General features: G+C 42.2%; 1 protein-coding gene across 20 annotated transcripts in view; it reads right to left on the reverse strand.

Moving 5' to 3' along the window:
* Positions 1–16,485, reverse strand: part of BEST3 (bestrophin 3) — a 56,603-nt gene that overhangs the window by 3,626 nt on the left and 36,492 nt on the right. The gene's annotated exons all lie outside the window — the stretch shown is intronic.

A 16,485-nucleotide genomic window follows, 5' to 3' on the forward strand; every position in this document is an offset into this window, starting at 1 on the left:
CTCAGTGATGACATCATCGCATAGCATGTAGCCTCTGGGAAATTCCATTGTATACTCACAAAAAAACAAGAGTGAAAAGGGCACATAACAGTTTACTGTTATTATGAAAATAGTTTTGACCTTAAGGCCTTGGATTTCGGGGTCTTGATTCTTGGGGATTTTCCAGAGGTCCCTGCCCAGACTTGGAGAATCACGGATCTAGAGACTTGGACATTTAAAAAAATAGATATAATATGTGTTCTTTCTCTTTTGTTACAGGTGAACGAAAGCCATGTTTTCCCAGGGTATATATAAACCCCCAAAACAATGGATCCTAGCTAAATTCAAGACAATCCAAACAACAGCTAACATTTACTGACCATGCACCTCCCATGTACTGCTGCTAAGTCACTTCAGTTGTGTCCGACTCTGTGTGACCCCAGAGACGGCAGCCCACCAGGCTCCCCCACCCCTGGGATTCTCCAGGCAAGAACACTGGAGTGGGTTGCCATTTCCTTCTCCAATGCATGAAAGTGAAAAGTGAAAGGGAAGTCGCTCAGTCGTGTCCAACTCTTAGCGACCCCATGGACTGCAGCCTACCAGGCTCCTCCATCCATGGGATTTTCCAGGCAAGAGTACTGGAGTGGGGTGCCATCACCTTCTCCATCCCATGTACTAATTCAAGCAATTATCACAGTATGCTTGTGCCGTTATTATTCACGTTCTGCAGGTAAGGAAACTGAGGCCCTAGAGATTCATTAAGGCTATATACAGTTAGTGAGGGCTGAACCCAGAATATCTGATTCCAAAACCTTTGTTTTTTCTCCTAATAATCCATTTGTGTATACTTTATAAAAGTTGCTGGCAGTTAATGTATGATTAGACAGAGGAAGTATATTCAGGGAATGTTTGAAATTAGACATTAAGCTTTCATTCTTAACAGAAGTTGAGTGCTAATTCTGTATGCATCACAGACATTTTAACCCATAGTTGATGGCTGGATGGCATCACTGACTCGAAGGACGTGAGTTTGGGTGAACTCCAGGAGTTGGTGATGGACAGGGAGGCCTGGTGTGCTGCAATTCATGGGGTCGCAGAGAGTCGGACACGACTGAGTGACTGAACTGAACTGAACTGGACTGGCTGTAAATACAGTATGAAGCTAACTAGAGCCTTACTTGCCAACGTGCTGCCCTCCAGCACTAAAAACAAAGACAAAATGGTAGCACAGGAACTGCCAAAGAAAACACACTCTGCCCCTCACGTGCACTCCTTTCTATTTCCACAAACAGAACCCCTTGCGTCTTGTTTTCCATCAAAAACTTCAACTATGGAATTTGAAATAAACTTAAGGAAAAAGACATTTGCAACATGACAGCAACAAATAATTGTTAAAATGGTCCTCTTTCTCAAACATGTGTCCCCTTAAAAAAATTGTAAATACTGTAAGCGCCAAAGCCTTTGTTCTTAATCCCTTTTATATGAAGTCTGCTACGTAGGTGTCAAATGTTGAGGTAGAGCCCAGGGATAAAATAATATGTACAATATATTCTTTGTACAGAGGTCTTTGATATCATTCCTTGCCCATTCTTTGTGTTTCTGTATTTGTGGAAGGAGTACATCCCTGGAGGTGGTATGGACTTGCAACGTGGTTGGGCTCCACTGGTGATTAAGTCTGATTGATTTGGTTGTTTTTATTTTTACTTTTTAATTTTATTTTATTTTTAAACTTTACAATATTGTATTAGTTTTGCCAAATATCGAAATGAATCCGCCACAGGTATACATGTGTTCCCCATCCTGAACCCTCCTCCCTCCTCCCTCCCCATATCCTCCCTCTGGGTCGTCCCAGTGCACCAGCCCCAAGTATCCAGTACCGTGCATCGAACCTGGACTGGCAACTCGTTTCATACATGATATTATACATGTTTCAATACCATTCTCCCAAATCTTCCCACCCTCTCCCTGTCCCACAGAGTCTGTAAGACTGTTCTATACATCAGTGTCTCTTTTGCTGTCTCGTACACAGGGTTATTGTTACCATCTTTCTAAATTCCATATATATGCGTTAGTATACTGTATTGGTGTTTTTCTTTCTGGCTTACTTCACTCTGTATAATAGGCTCCAGTTTCATCCACCTCATTAGAACTGATTCAAATGTATTCTTTTTAATGGCTGAGTAATACTCCATTGTGTATATGTACCACAGCTTTCTTATCCATTCATCTGCTGATGAGCATCTAGGTTGCTTCCATGTCCTGGCTATTATAACAGTGCTGCGATGAACATTGGGGTACACGTGTCTCTTTCCCTTCTGGTTTCCTCAGTGTGTATGCCCAGCAGTGGGATTACTGGATCATAAGGCATTTTGAAGAATACTCTGTTGAATTTTAACCTTGAGACATAAAATAAATAATCCTGGGCTTCCCTGGAGGCGCTAGTGATCAAGAATCAGCCTGCCAATGCAGAATGCAGGAGGCACAAGAGATGCAGGTTCAAATCCCAGGGTCTGTAAGATCCCCTGGAAGAAGAAATGGCATCCCACTCCAGTATTCTGGCCTGGAGAATTCCATGGATAGAGGAGGCTGGAGGGCTACAGTCCATGGGCTTGCAAAGTGTCAGACATGACTGAGCACGTAAACGACTGATCACACACACATGTATGCACAAATAATCCTACCATTTTTAACCTTCTCCTTCAAGGCTGAAATAAATGGATGATTGAGATAACAGTAAGGGATACTGTTTAGTAAGGTAGGCTCCTGCCTTGGATCATCTGGTTATTTGTCTCACATCTCTGTGAATGTGCAGTCTTAAGGAAGCTCCAAGAAGAACTGCTTAAAGACTTGCCCTTATACAGATGCTCCTGCTGACGCTAGGAGCAACAGTGACCTGGCCATCCCATTCCAGTGTTGCACTGACGTCTGCAGTGACAAGATGCTAAAACTGGGTGCATTTTATGAGACATAGAGGAAAAAATTGGAACAGCATAATATTGGTGTAACCTGAAAGGGCAAAGCGAGTGGCCAAAGACAACGTCTTTCCTCCGTGTTAATGAATAAAAGATGGACGATTGAGATGATTAACTGGCTAAATGTGGTGGGATGGCATCCGATTACCACCTTGTACTGTTATTCTAAAGCCGTGGCAGTGCCCTTGGCTACCAGATAGCCTTCTGGCCCAGCCTCCAGCCTGCACAGCTCAGATTCTGTTACATTGACTTGAGAAATGCCAGGTTCATGCTTCAGCAGCCTTGGTGACACTACTTGGTGCATTTCATTAGGTCAGATCTCCAGTCATACCCCAGGAACCCATTTAGTTACAGAGGACATGGGAGCAGTGGATCCCTAAGATTGCCATGCTGGACATGCCCTGGGAACCGAGGTGTGCCTGACAACGCCTCTTTATAAGACAGGCCTCTGTCCTCCATGTGGGAGCTTGACTTTTTTATTTGGGATTTGTTTTCCTTAAAGTGAAAATGTTAGTCACACAGTCATAGCTGACTGTTTACCACCCCATGGACTGTAGCCCCCCAGGCTCCACTGTCCGTGGGATTTCCCAGGCAAGAATTCTGGAGTGGGTTTCCATTCCCTTCTCCAGGGGACCTTCCTGAGCAAAGGATTGAACTCAGGCCTCCTGCATTGCTGGCAGATTCTTTACCATCTGAGCCACCAGGGAAGCCTATCTTCTTTAACTACTTCTTTTTTTCCCCTTAACTATTTCCAAGCCACACAACCTTGTAAGAATGACAAAATCTTCTAGGAAAAAATGTTAGTATGATTATTACTTCAAAACTTCATGAACCTTATAGAAAAACCTTTCTAACTATGCACTGATGTAGTGGATGTATATACTCAACTGAGGTAAAGAATTAAGGCCTTGGGTCATACACTGGAGAAAACCAAATCAGTTGCAAAGAGTAAATGCCAGACAGGTCAGTGTTCTTGCTGCTGTTCTACTGATTATCCCGCTGACATTGGGCAGGATTACCCATGAGGTCCTATTGCACCTTCCTGCCTCTGAGACTGTGGTATGGACACATGAGATTTATCCACATCCCTAACTGAATGCATTGAGCATCTACCACAAACACATTTGTTGCCTTAAACTCTATATAACATAATCTAAAAGGAGGAAGAAGACATGTTTATAAATAGCTAAATTGGGGACAAATCACATTAAAAAAATATTTATTTGGTTGTGTTGGGTCTTAGTTGCATCACTTGGCTTCTTTGCTGCGGTACACAGGCTCAGTAGTGGCACACAGGCTTAGTTTCCCCAGTGTATGTGGGATTTTAGTTCCCTGACCAGGGATCGAACCTGCATCCCCTGCATTGCAAGGCAGATTTTAAACCACTGTACTGCCAAGGAAGTTCCTAGAGTAAGTTGTTGAGTTGGTCTTTGACACTGCACTGGAATCAGATAAACAGAGAAAGGAAAGAATATTCCAGGTGGAAAAAGTGACTTGAGCAAATGCGACAGCAGGGAACTTTAGGTGTTTGTGAATAGGAAATACTTGGATTTGTGTCAAACACAGAATAGTGTCAGGCATAAAACTGGTAGCCCTGGACTGTATTATAAAGAGTCATATATACCAAGTAGAAAGATTAGGACTTTACCCCAGGGGCAGTGGGCAGCTGTGGGTCGTCTCTGCGAGTGGAGGGCCTATCTAGAGTCGTGTCATTTGGTGGTCATGTCCCAGTGGGAAAAGCTACATGGAGAGCAGCACTGTTGAGTGTTCTCACCCAAAAATGCTTTGGATAAGAAACCTGAGGTGGGAATTTCCCATACCATTAGTCAGAAAGACCTCTTAGTGGGTCTTTGGAAGAACACTTGGTGGTCTGTGATCTGGGGGCAGTTTTACGAACTGCATGCTGGAGTGACGAAGGAAGCCCTCCTGCTCTCCATGTTATCAAAGAGCCAAAGTGAAACTCCCCTGCACAATGGGCTTAATGACCTTTCTTCCAAATGTTTTTGTGATGGAAGATTTCATTGCCAACCCCCAAGGCCCATCTCCTTTCTCTGACAGTCATGGTTCCCAATATGACAACAGAAACTGTGGTTTGAGAACAAAATGGTTTAATGATTAAAATATGCAGAATAGGGACTTGCCTGTGGCAAACTCTGTGCTTCCAGCACAGGGGGCCTGGCTTCAATCCCTGGTCAGGGAACTAGATCCCACAACTAAGAGTCTGCATGCTGTAACTAAAACCCAGGGCAGCCAATGACATAAAAACAAATGCAAAATAGAATATATTAAAGATTCTTTATTCCCAAGCACGTTTTAAGTCCTTTTAGACTTTATTCTCCTCCTTATTTGATTTTTTAAATGTACCTTTGCTGCTGCTGCTGCTAAGTCGCTTCAGTCGTGTCCGACTCTGTGCGACCCCATAGACGCCAGCCCACCAGGCTCCCCCATCCCTGGGATTCTCCAGGCAAAAACACTGGAGTGGGTTGCCATTTCCTTCTCCAATGCATGAAAGTGAAAAGTGAAAGTGAAGTCATGCAGTCGTGTCGGACTCTTCGTGACCCCATGGACTGCAGCCCACCAGGCTCCTCTGTCCATAGGATTTTCCAGGCAAGAGTACTGGAGTGGGGTGCCATTGCCTTCTCCAAAATGTACCTTTAGTACAGGATAAGTACAGTCCTGAGGCCCAAATATAACACCACTTAAAATGCCCCAGAACCATTATAGCAGAAACATTATGTCATAGAATGTAAGCACCCTTATTATATTGCTATATATTAGAGAAGGTCAGCTGAAAATCTAAGTCTTATGTTCTGGAATTCACTCGGACTGAGATAGGCAGGTAATTAGAGACCGGAGGACATTCATGAAAAGTGCCATGCAGCCATTAGTGTCCAGAGGATGGAATTTGAGAATTACCTCTGTGGTAAGGCGGATAATTTATTTCAGGAGCTTGCAGAACCAGGATGACTGCTGCCCAGGCTAATGCTAATTAGCTGTGTGAACTTTGGAGAGTCAGTTAACCTCCCTGTGGCTTAGCATCATACTTGAGAAACTAAGCATGATGTATGAGAAACTAAGCGTGACAACAATACTCAACTTGTTTTACAAGGGTGTTTGGAAGTTCAAAAGGAATAATATATGTGGAAAAGCTTTGAAGAGTAGATGATATAAAAAGGACTCTGTCAATGACTGGCAAACTTTCAGAGATGATTTCTAAAGCACCACTGACTACATATGGTTGGAAGAAATAATAGAGTCTGTCTGAAGGTCACTCCCTTCTCTCCTTTAAGAGCGTCCTTTAAAATGTTACTACACCTCCAAGCTGCCACCTAACAATTAACATGTTGGAAGGGATGACTACTGTAGTCATTTAATGATGAGATGAGGATGTTGAGTAGATGCAGGGCAAATGAAAGGATAGGGGGAACTGGGTTTTTTGAGAGAAAGTTGATAAAACCAATCAGATGGCAGGACTGCCCTCACTTGCCTCCCAATATTGTTTTGGGTGCCATTTGCAGACATTGTCAAATCCCGCAAAAAAAAACAAAAAAAAAAAACAAAAACAAACCATTTATGGCACAATATAAATTATCAGTGTAGAAAAAGAGAGAATGAGACAGGTTGTGGCAAGTATTGGGCTATTTATGAAAGGGAGGAGGAGTATACATGGGGGAGAGAGAAGAGGTTGTATTAAGCTCAGCAGGCTAGTTGGTTCTGGAAGGAGGGAGAGCACGTGTTATTTCTACAAGTCACATCTACATGTCAGAATTGGGATGTATTCTTAATTTAATCTCAAGGGCTAAAAAGAAACAGTTTTGAAAATACCTATTGAGGACTTCCCTGGTGGTCCAATGGTTAAGAATCTGCCTGCCAAAGCAGGGGAGATGGGTTCAATCTCTGCTCCAGGAAGATCCACATGCTGCAGAACAACTAAAGCCCACAACTACTAAAGTGCTCCACAAGTACTGAAGCCCACGCTCTAGAGCCTGTGCTCCACAACAAGAGAAGCCACCGCAATGAGAAGCTTGCACACTGCAATGAAGAGTAGCCTCCACTTGCTGCAACTAGAGAAAGCCTGCGTGTCAACGAAGACCTTGTGCAGCCAAAAAAAAAAAAAAAAAAAAAAATTAAATTAAATTAAAAATAAAGTGATAAAGGTTTAAAGAATATCTTTTGGATACCTACAAAACCACCAACTCCACAGTTTCCCTGGCCAATAACTAATATCTGAGGGCTCTGATATAATTAAGGCCTCTTGAAAAGGTTCTTGGGTTGCTCAGGGGTACAGGAGAACACTTGTCACTTCCTGTTGCTACAAAAAATAAAAGGCTGGGCACAGGATTGCAGAAGATGGCAGCTGACATCCAGACTTCTTGGGGTGTGTCTAACATGGAAAGACCAAAACCACCCCAATGACTTGAAAGATTTAATGTAGTTTTTCAAAGCAAGCCTTTTGCAAAACAAACCCCTTCTCTTTAGTGTGATCAGGTAAATATAGAACTTCAAACAATAAAACAAGATGATGTTTCTCTTTCTTTCTTTGTGGCCACTTTTGAAGTGGTATTTTGACAATTTAAATCAAAATAGTAAGAGGTCATTTGAACAGAGCTGAAATGAGAAATTTAGGAAAATGATATTTAATACAATGGGCTCTATGTCTCATGTCAGATTTATTGTTTTCAAATTGTGAGTGTCCTCAAAGTCAAGCAGCTGCCTTGGAGGGAGCCGAATTTGCCTGAAAATCTATCAGGGTAGAGACACGAGTGCAGGAGTGTTTATTCATAGGCAAAGCAAATGTACTCTTCAAACCCATTAGAGGTGCACACTGTTCTTTTTAACCTTCTGCACTGCAGAATCACTGTCAAAGCTAACCAGGGATTTATCAAATGAGTAAAAACCCTCATGCTAAGTTGACAGAGGCAGGCTGACAGAGGTTGTAGTCACCAAGCAACCTGCCTGCCTGCTCCTTCCCTGATGAGAGAGAGATTTAAGCAGTGAAGCATCATGGGAGGTTGCTGAGCCCAGAGAGCTGGCCATCCTCCGGAGGCCTTTCTGTTGCCTCTCTGCTAGTTTGGACCAAGGATTATGGCAATTCTGGTTAAATAACAGGCATATCCAGCCTCATGTTATCACTTTGGTTCTCCTGACCCAGTCTACACTGGCTGTCGCAAAAAGAAATTGTGGCCCAAAGTTACAGTCCTCACTTTTCAATACTGTTGTATCCGATGTGAGTTTTGTTAGAAAAGGACATGGAGCTGTCTGTACCTCTCATACCACTTAGACAGTGAAAACTAAGCATCAGCGGTGACCCTGTGTCGGTATATGAAAAAAATCCCTGAGCAAGTTCTACAGTTACAAACTTAATGCACATTCACGTCCTTGGGAATTTCCATCTCTCCTTCTTTTTTTGTACAGTAAGTGAAAATCAATGTTCCAAGAATACATTTTTGTTGAAGTTAGTAATTCAGATTTTGAGATACTTTTGGTTGTTTATGGCACACGCATGTAATAGTATATATGTGTATATATATATTATATATATATATATCAGACTATGTATTTTCTTGTTAAGTTAAAATATTTGAATATAGTTGGCTAAGAAGGGATTACTGAATAAAACATCATCTAGAAGTATATTTAACCACATTTTGACACAGTCTGCTTGCCTGAATACATATTTTGAAAATTTGAACTAATATTACTGAGAATACTTCCAAATGTACTGTAGTATCCTAAATGCTTTGTGCACATTAAATACATATATGTATAATTGCAAAAAAGTAATGGTATTATTTCTAACATTTTTAGAACTTTTGGAATGAATTCTGGGTAAATGGTTGTAATTTGACAGAACTGAATAAATCTTAAAGTCCTCAGTTCCTACCCAGAAGGAACTCTAATGGAAATTTGAATACCTCTCCTCTTCCCAGGTGGAAAGAAGCCCTCTTCCTTAGGGCTTCCCAGGTGATGCTAGGGGTAAAGAACCCACCTGCCAATGCAGGGGACATAACAGACTGGAGTTAGACAATGTATTAAAAAGCAGAGACATCACTTTGCTGACAAAGGTCCATATAGTCAAGGCTGTGGTTTTTCCAGTAGTTGTCTACTGGATGTGAGATTTGGACCATAAAGAAGGCTGAGTGCCAAAGAACTGATGCTTTCGAACTGTGGTGCTGGAGAAGACTCTTGAGAGACCCTTGGACACCAAGGATATCAAACCAGTCAATTCTAGAGGAAATCACCTCAGACTATTCATTAGAAAGACTGATGCTGAAGCTGAAGTTCCAATACTTTGGCCACCTGATGCGAAGAGACGACTCATTGGAAAAGACCCTGATGCTGGGAAAGACTGAGGGCAGGATAATTGAGGGGATGACAGAGAATGAGATGGTTGGATGGCATCACCGACTCAGTGGACATGAGGCTGAGCAAGCTCCGGGAGATAGTGAAGGACAGGGAAGCCTGGCGTGCTGCAATCCATAGGGTCGCAAAGAGTTGGACATGACTTAGAGACTGAACAACAACCTCTTTGTTAAATGGATACTTAATTGACTTCACAGACCTATTCCTTGAGAACACTACCAATGTGAGGAAGTTTTGACATATTTGAATCATGGCAGAAAGCCCAATACAGCAGTGATTTTTGACAAGGACTTCAGTCAGCAGGTTTAAGGTTGCCAGGCTGAGAGCTGCTCTTAGGTTAGCAGCACACTGTGAGCACAGCCCCACGTGGACGCCCCTCACAACACACTTGAGTGATTCACTTCTTAAGCAGCGCAACCTCTCTTCTCCAGAATTTCAGGTCCTTTAGCTGTTATGGATGATTATTTTGTTAGGGTTTTTTCCAGTGCTTTTAAGGGGTCTTTGCTGCTTTACTCTTGGCTGCTTTGATTTCCAACACAGGATTAAAGGGAGTTATGAGACTTCAGGTCTTTAATTTCCATGTATTCCATTCCTCAGAGCCTTAAAAGTATGTGCTAACAGATAAATCCAAGTATCTAAAAAATAATAAGAATTTTGGAGTGAACTCGTGATGGTAAAATGTGCAGACAAGCATTCTTCCTCAAGCTAGCTGTGGTGGCCTGGGCCTGAATCTTATTTTTCATTTGCTTAAAAGAGAAATTTATTTTCAGCAAAGTTGACTTGAGTTTGAATATTCTAGGTTTCATTTGGTTCATTTCAGTCACTCAACTATGTCCAACTCTTTGTGACCCCATGAACCGCAGCATACCAGGCCTCCCTGTCCGTCACCAACTCCTGGAGTTTACCTGAACTCATGTCCATTGACTCAGTGATGCCATCCAATCATCTCATCCTCTGTTGTCCCCTTCTCCTCCCGCCCTCAATCTTTCCCAGCATCAGGGTCTTTTCAAATGAGTCAGCTCTTCGCATCAGGTGGCCAAAGTATTGGAGTTTCAGCTTCTACATCAGTCCTTCCAATTAACACCCAGGACTGATCTCCTTTAGGATGGACTGGTTGGATCTCCTGGCAGTCCAAGAGACTCTCAATAGTCTTCTCCAACCACAGTTCAAAAGCATCAATTCTTTGGTGCTCAGCTTTCTTTATAGTCCAACTCTCACATCCAAACATGACTACTGGAAAAACTATAGCCTTGACTAGATGGAGCTTTTTTGATTTGGTTAGGTGAGGTTTATCAAGCATTAAGTGTCTGCTACTGCCTGAAGAAGATCTAATAATGTTTTCATTTAAGGGTTTGGGTATGTTTTCTTGATGTGCATCTTATGGAAAACTCTTCTTTTGGCTGCTTGTGGGTGCTTTATTAATCTTGGTTACTAGTGTTTCCATGGTTAAGTTAATGAAACGATGCCTCAATCGAAATAGCAGATCAGAAAGCATTCTATATTATGACAAAAAGCAAAGAGCTTCAGTTGAAATCATCTTAGATATGGTAATGGGAATGGAGTTCAAATAGGAAAGATTCTTTTTCATTGTTCAGTTATTTCATAGAATGGTTTACAAAGTGGAGATTAGAGGCTGTGCAATAAATAATATGGTTTATTAAAAGCTCAAGACAAATATATCTATGAAAGCATTTCTATTCTGGATGCTATGCACAAGGATTGGGAGATGGAACTTCAGCATTGCTTTGGTGTTAGAAATTTTAAAATGCTGTTTTAAAACAGAAGCCTTTAACACATCTTTTAAAATGTTCAAATCAGATTCAGCAAAGAAGGAAGAGCTTTGTCAGTTACATCTTTCTTTGAATTAAGTTATGATAAGGGACTTCCCTGGTGGTCCCAAGGCTAAGACTCTGCCATACCAATGCAGGGGGCCTAGTTTGATCCCTGGTTAGGTAACTAGATCCCAAATGCCACAGCTAAGAGTTCCCATGCCACAACCAAGACTGGGGTGACCAAATAAATAAATAAAAATAAACATTAAAAAAAGACATGATGATGGTTGGATGTGGTGGGAACACATTCCTGCTTCACTGGCTGCACAGGTACCACTTCCCCTTGCCCTTTGCAACATCCATTCTCAGCCCTTCCCTCCAACTCAGGCTCTGAGGCCTCCCTTCTTGTGAGCAGCCCCAGCCCCTGTTGCCCCCCAGGTTTTCTCTTGGCCCTTCTCTGTCAATTCCCCTGGCTCCCATGTCTTCCCTCCCCTCTCCCTTCACTCTACCTGTCCTTTTTCAGTCCTTTTTCAGAGCTAGAAGAGACATTGATTTGTTTCTTTATTATATCTTACTTCATCTTATAAAGGCTTTAAGGTGGCTTCTAAAGATAATAACAATGCAATAATGTCTAAAGACAGGGTTAGAATAAGGAAAAGTCTTCCCAGGTTACTCAGTAGTAAAAAGTCTACCTGCCAATGCAGAAGATGCAGTTTAATCCCTTGGTTGGGAAGATCCTCTGGGAAAGGAAATGGCAACCCACTCCAGTATTCTTGCCAGGCAAACCCCATGGACAGAGGAGCCTGGAGGACTGCAGTCCATGGAATCACAGAAGAGTCAAACACGACTTAGTGACTGAACCACAACAAAGAATAAGGAACACTAACAAGATGAGACCAACAGGCTGCCTAGAGATCCATGCCAAAAAGTGTCACAGACGGACTAAAGGTAGACTGTGGATTTGGTTTTCAGTAGCCAAAATGAAAAGACCATCACCAATGATAAGATCATAGTCTGTAAGAGAAATAGTGTAAGAGTTACCCTTAAGAGGCAAAGCTTTTTTTTTTCTCCCCATGGACGGCTGAGATAAATCTTCTCCATGGGTCCTCTGATGAAAGGGATGCTGAATCATACAGTGGACACACACCGGGCAGTACTCCAGTGAGCACCGTAGGCAGTATTACTGGATCTGTCCAGACAGGACCAGGGCGTAACAGCAAAGTGCAACTCCGTAGACACAGTGAAAGTAATTCCAAGGATGGCTGGTAGCATAGGGAGGGCAGATTCCCCCTTTCCTCTAAACATGCTTAAGGTGTTCCCATCCTAAAATCTTATGAAACAGTTTAAAAATATGACACTGTCCTTGACCTTACATCTTATTGGATACTCTCTAGTGTATCTCCTCTCCACAATCCAGACTTCTCAAAAAAAGAGTTCGTGTATGGTTAACGAGTTAAGGAATTATTTTGAGTTTTGGGTCTTTTGTTTTTAAGGCATGAAAGTGGTATTGTGGTTATATTTGCTTCACAGTGGGTAAAGATGAGTGGGAAGATGTATGAAACCAGCTTGGCCATGACTTGATAACTGAAGGTGGGTGATGGCTACCTGAGATTTATTATAGTTTGTTTTCTACTTCTGTATATGTTTGAGTTTTTCTATTATAAAATTATTGGGAAAATGGGTTACATTGGCAATCTTGATCTCCTTGCCTCCCAATCACCCCTCAACCTGATGTAATTTAGCTTCTGCCTCACACTCTCACTTAAGTCTCCAGTCGCTTTAAAATGCAAACTCCTATGGTGTTTTTCAGGCTTCATGTTGAAACTTCCACCCTTGGTCTCTAGGACAGGGCGTTCTCGGGGATCTTCTCCTGTATCTGTAGTGAGGATTCCTACTCTCTTTCAAGGACCCCTTTATTCTGATCACCCTTTAAGTGACAGTGTTCTACCCTTTGTATTCTGTCCTACTCACTTGACACGGTTCCTGGGTGCTCTCCCCCACTCTTTCGGTTCTAACACACCCATGTAGTGATAACAGTTAAAAGCATCCCTCTGCTTAGTTTTGTCTCTGTGCTCCCGGCCTCTTGGACATCTCCATGTGAATTGCCCACAGATGCCTTAAATGCAACCCATGTGAAAGGAAGCTGGCTCATATTTTTCCCTTTCAGCAGCTCTTTCTCACTACTCTCTATCATCCTTAGTTCATTACCAGTCACTCCATCATTTTAAACTCCTCTCTCAAATCTGTCCCTTTTGCCATCTCCACTGTCAACATACCGTGAAGCACTGTGCTACTTTGGCCCTTATGCTTTCCTGTCTAAACTACACCAATGGCCTGCTCACTGGTCTCTCTGGCTCTAGTCTTATCCCTAGGCATCCATCTTTCAGCCAGTTGCAAGGACAACTTGTTTAAAACACGAATGTGACCATGTCATTTAATAGCTTTGGAAAAGGGCTGAAACTCTTTATTCAGACTCTAAAACCCTCTGTGATCCTTCCTTACCTCTCCCTCCAGATTCATTTCTTGGCTCTTCTGCTTTGCATATCAAATTGTTATTCTAATAGAAACATGTTTCACTTGTGGCTCAGAAGTAAAGAATCTCTGCCAATGCAGAAGACTCAGATTTGATCCCTGGGTTGGGAAGATACTCTGGAGAAGGAAATGAGAACCCACTCCAGTATTCTTGCCTGGAAAATCCCATGGACAGAGAAGCCTGGTGGGCTACAGTCCATGGGGTCACAAAGAGTCAGACACAACTTAAGACTAAACAACAACAACAATAGAGACACAGAGTAGAAAAATCACTGCCAGGGGCTAGGAGGTTGGGGGAAATAGGGATAAAATAGGTAAAAAGGTACAAAGTTTCAGCTGTAAGATGAATAAGGTCTGAGAATCTAATTAAAACATGGTGAATATAGTTGATAGCACTGTGTCGTGTAATTGCAATTTGCCAAGGCAAACCATTCAATATCACAGTAATCCAAGTCTATGCCCCAACCAGTAACGCTGAAGAAGCTGAAGTTGAATGGTTCTATGAAGACCTCCAAGACCTTTTAGAACTAACACCCAAAAAAGATGTCCTTTTCATTATAGGGGACTGGAATGCAAAAGTAGGAAGTCAAGAAACACCTGGAGTAACAGGCAAATTTGGCCTCGGAATACAGAATGAAGCAGGGCAAAGACTAATAGAGTTTTGCCAAGAAAATGCACTGGTCATAGCAAACACCCTCTTCCAACAACACAAGAGAAGACTCTATACATGGACATCACCAGATGGTCAACACTGAAATTAGATTGATTATATTCTTTGCAGCCAAAGATGGAGAAGCTCTATACAGTCAGCAAAAACAAGAGCAGGAGCTGACTGTGGCTCAGATCATGAACTCCTTATTGCCAAATTCAGACTTAAATTGAAGAAAGTAGGGAAAACCACTAGACCATTCAGGTATGACCTAAATCAAATCCCTTATGATTATACAGTGGAAGTGAGAAATAGATTTAAGGGCCTAGATCTGATAGATAGAGTGCATGATGAACTATGAAATGAAGTTCTTGACATTGTATAGGAGACAGGGATCAAGACCATCCCCATGGAAAAGTAATGCAAAAAAGCAAAATGGCTGCTGGGGAGGCCTTACAAATAGATGTGAAAAGAAGAGAAGTGAAAAGCAAAGGAGAAAAGGAAAGATATAAGCATCTGAATGCAGAGTTCCAAAGAATAGCAAGAAGAGATAAGAAAGCCTTCTTCAGCAAACAATGCAAAGAAATAGAGGAAAACAACAGAATGGGAAAGACTAGAGATCTCTTCAAGAAAATTAGAGATACCAAGGGAACATTTCATGCAAAGATGGGCTCGATAAAGGACAGAAATGGTATGGACCTAACAGAAGCAGAAGATACTAAGAAGAGATGGCAAGAATACACAGAAGAACTGTACAAAAAAGATCTTCATGACCCAGATAATCACAATGGTGTGATCACTGACCTAGAGCCAGACATCCTGGAACGTGAAGTCAAGTGGGCCTTAGAAAGCATCACTCCGAACAAAGCTAGTGGAGGTGATGGAATTCCAGTTGAGCTATTCCAAATCCTGAAAGATGATGCTGTGAAAGTGCTGTACTCAATATGCCAGCAAATTTGGAAAACTCAGCAGTGGCCACAGGACTGGAAAAGGTCAGTTTTCATTCCAATCCCAAAGAAAGGCAATGCCAAGGAATGCTCAAACTACCGCACAATTGCACTCATCTCACATGCTAGCAAAGTAATGCTCAAAATTCTCCAAGCCAGGCTTCAGCAATACGTGAACTGTGAACTTCCTGATGTTCAAGCTGGTTTTAGAAAAGGCAGAGGAACCAGAGGTCAAATTGCCAACATCCGCTGGATCATGGACAAAGCAAGAGAGTTCCAGAAAAACATCTATTTCTGCTTTATTGACTATGCCAAAGCCTTTGACTATGTGGATCACAATAAACTGTGGAAAATTCTGAAAGAGATGGGAATACAAGACCACCTGATCTGCCTCTTGAGAAATTTGTAGGCAGGTCAGGAAGCAACAGTTAGAACTGGACATGGAACAACAGACTGATTCCAAATAGGAAAAGGAGTACATCAAGGCTGTATATTGTCCCCCTGCTTATTTAATTTATATGCAGAGTACATCATGAGAAATGCTGGACTGGAAGAAGCACAAGGTGGAATCAAGATTGCCGGGAGAAATATCAATAACCTCAGATATGCAGATGACACCACCCTTATGGCAGAAAGTGAAGAGGAACTAAAAAACCTCTTGATGAAAGTGAAAGTGGAAAGTGAAAAAGTTGGCTTAAAGCTCAACGTTCAGAAAATGAAGATCATGGCATCCGGTCCCATTACTTCATGGGAAATAGATGGGGAAACAGTGGAAACAGTGTCAGACTTTATTTTTCTGGGCTCCAAAATCACTGCAGATGGGGACGGCAGCCATGAAATTAAAAGACGCTTACTCCTTGGAAGGAAAGTTATGACCAACCTAGATAGCATATTCAAAAGCAGAGACATTACTTTGCCAACAAAAGTTCGTCTAGTCAAGGCTATGGTTTTTCCTGTGGTCATGTATGGATGTGAGAGTTGGACTGTGAAGAAGGCTGAGCGCTGAAGAGTTGATGCTTTTGAACTGTGGTGTTGGAGAAGACTCTTGAGAGTCCCTTGGACTGCAAGGAGATCCAACCAGTCCATTCTGAAGGAGATCAGCCCTGGGATTTCTTTGGAAGGAATGATGCTAAAGCTGAAACTCCAGTACTTTGGCCACCTCATGCGAAGAGTTGACTCATTGGAAAAGACTCTGATGCTGGGAGGGATTGGGGGCAGGAGGAGAAGGGGATGACAGAGGATGAGATGGCTGGATGGCATCACTGACTCGA

The sequence above is a fragment of the Bubalus bubalis genome, chromosome 4, assembly GCF_019923935.1.
Source record: "Bubalus bubalis isolate 160015118507 breed Murrah chromosome 4, NDDB_SH_1, whole genome shotgun sequence".
Taxonomy (NCBI): Eukaryota; Metazoa; Chordata; class Mammalia; order Artiodactyla; family Bovidae; genus Bubalus; species Bubalus bubalis.